Source organism: Taurulus bubalis (assembly GCF_910589615.1).
Source record: "Taurulus bubalis genome assembly, chromosome: 11".
NCBI lineage: Eukaryota > Metazoa > Chordata > Actinopteri > Perciformes > Cottidae > Taurulus > Taurulus bubalis.
The window spans coordinates 7,438,427-7,440,993 of NC_136599.1; the positions used below are offsets into that span (position 1 = coordinate 7,438,427).

At 41.6% G+C, this 2,567-nt stretch overlaps 1 pseudogene across 1 annotated transcript in view; it reads left to right on the forward strand.

Annotated features, from left to right (window-relative positions):
* The window catches only part of LOC306743993, a 1,471-nt pseudogene extending 1,248 nt beyond the window's left edge, over positions 1–223 (forward strand). The window contains exon 4 of the transcript in view: positions 1–223. This exon is cut by the window's left edge and continues 34 nt beyond it. The product of the transcript in view is annotated as an uncharacterized misc_RNA (transcript).
* Positions 224–2,567: the final 2,344 nt, after the last annotated feature.

Here is a 2,567-nt window from a genome sequence, read left to right on the forward strand (position 1 = left end):
TTGTCGTTTTCACGAGTTTACGGTTCTCCTACTGGAAACATGCGAGAGGGCTGTGATTCGCTGTTTCCCCTCGTACAAATACATCACCGCGGCCAGTGACCAGCAGGGAAAGGACTGCTGCAACTACAAGCTGGAACTGGACTGTAACTGCTGCGGCTCCTGTCAGGACGCAGGAGAACTCATAGAGCTGGCCATGGAGATATCAGAGGTCTGCTATCGCTGAGGAGCTCCTGCAAAAACAATGACAAATCCCAAACATTATGAATGTTAAAAACTTGAATGTTAAACTACCAGTATGACTGTCTCCTCTTATTCAAATCTATGCCTTTTTATAGCGGCCTCATGTGGAAACTCACATGATTTGTAGCTGGTGTGCTTCAAGCAGGTAACTACTGCCACCCTGTGAAACAGTGCAGAGTTGGCTGTCATGGTAAAAGATGAAAATAGCTAATTTGTTGTTGAAGCCACAGTCGGGCCCACAGAGCGAAGTAATCAAATGCCAACATCCTGTCCTGTCGGAGGGGAAGGAGAGTGTGTATGTTGAGCCATTTCCACGTCCTCTTCACTGACATCCTGTACTTTTCCGGTGTCTCTCCACACAGCATGAAAGGAGACATTCAGGATACCGGACATCTGGGAGCATGTTTTCAATAACAACATTCACAAGCTACAAACTGGGTTTAGTCTGGTCCAAAGTGATCAGAACACGGATTCGACCACAAGGAGAAGTTACCAGATGGTAAAATTTAAGTGATAGAAATGGATTTATATTATGCATGAAAAGGATTGCTTTTGTAATGTATAGTTAGAAATGATTCTGTAGTATGTTAATTGGTTTATGTGTTCAATTTTAAAGGAACGTGATGAGGCTTTTACACAAATTAAGTTCATTTCCGAGCAGAATAATATGCTCTCTTTTTTTCTCAAATTATGTTTTCATTTACAATTAGTTCAGGTTCATTGGTCAGACGGTATGTTCACACTCTGTGGTAATACGCCCATTGGTATGCTCCACTGACTGGGGGAGGTGAAAAAAAACGTTCTATTTTGGCTACTATCACTCACATGTGAAACATGTGCAGGGCAAAAAAACACACTCAGCGACCACTGCAGGGGCCGGCACAGATGCAACTTGGTCATGCATTCCAAATACATAATTGGTTATGTTGTTGGGTGGGAAGCGAAATGTAGATACTAGTCGCTGCACTAGCAGCTCCTATACGGGTTAGTTGGGGTGCCTGCTCTGAGCGTATCTGGGGGATATCGTTGACCTTTGAATGTGTTCGACCATGTTACACTTCCTTTCTACCGGCTTGTTCTCAGTCACAGCACAAGCCTTTTCTCTCTTAAATCAAATCAGTGTGAATGACTGATTATCTGGCTCAAACAATGTGCTTCCCTCTGCGGTGACAAGAGTGTGTGGATGAAGCATTCAGTTGTTCAATTTAACTCACTTTGCAGGCATGGCTGCTTAGCTAGCTAGCCTGCTAATTTCACCATGCTTTGGTGCTACCGCTGCGCAGAACATTAAAAAGCAACGCATGAACTGCTAGGCCGGACATTGCAGTCGCTATGTGCACAATTTGAGGAGTCAAATAATTTCCACTAAAATGTAATTAGGAACTTATTCCATCAACAGCACAAACTATGGGTTTCAGCTGAAAAAAAAGAGGTTTTGGGGTTGAGTGACTCTTGAATATCAACAGTAAAAGCAAGCCTAATATCTAATATAATGGCAGATGTTAAAGGTGCTAATCATTTATTAAGCAAGTGGTTTTCCTGATGGCCTTGCATGTGTTAGCGGATAAACTGCAACAACGTGTGCATGTTGAAAGTATGCCATGAACCTGATGAGCTCTGGGAGGAACCACACCTGCGATGTCTGGAGTCAACTAGACCCAGGTGAACCGGATCCACCCTGAATCGGTGCTCTTAGAACTCAGTCCTGGTTGATTTAAAACTTTAGTTTGAGTGAAAACAATTTAATTGTGCTCAGAGTTTAGTCTGGAGTCCTTTTGTTGACACACAAGCTTCAAGTTCTCAGAATTGTGTGCATCGTTCCTTTTCATTTGCGTGTACAATGGAGAAAAGCCATTGTGCAGCATTGTTTGCAATACTGCAAATATATAAATATTGCAATATTTTTTTCAGTGGGCCACAGGGTTGATCACTTTTATGTTACCTCCTTCAGCGTTATTTTTAAATGAAAATCTTTAAAAAATCCAATTTTAAAATTTCACAGTTTGATAATGCCATGTTTGGTTGGTTCCTTTTAGGATCAATTCCAGGATTGAACTGATGTTTTGTTTGTGTGTGAATATAATGTAACTTTGCTCAGAGGAATTTGATGATTGCAACGTTTAAGATGTTTAAACGCATGAAACAATGTCATACATCTTTGTCTGTTTGTGTAATAAATACAGACCCACCACCACACAGTTCATGTCAAAATAAAATCCCTTTTCAGAGGAATCTCCTGGCCCACTGTCCCTAATTCTGGGGTCTCATGTCCAAAACCTGATGTCCCTAATCAAGCCCTCACCAATTAGATTACACCTAAAACACTG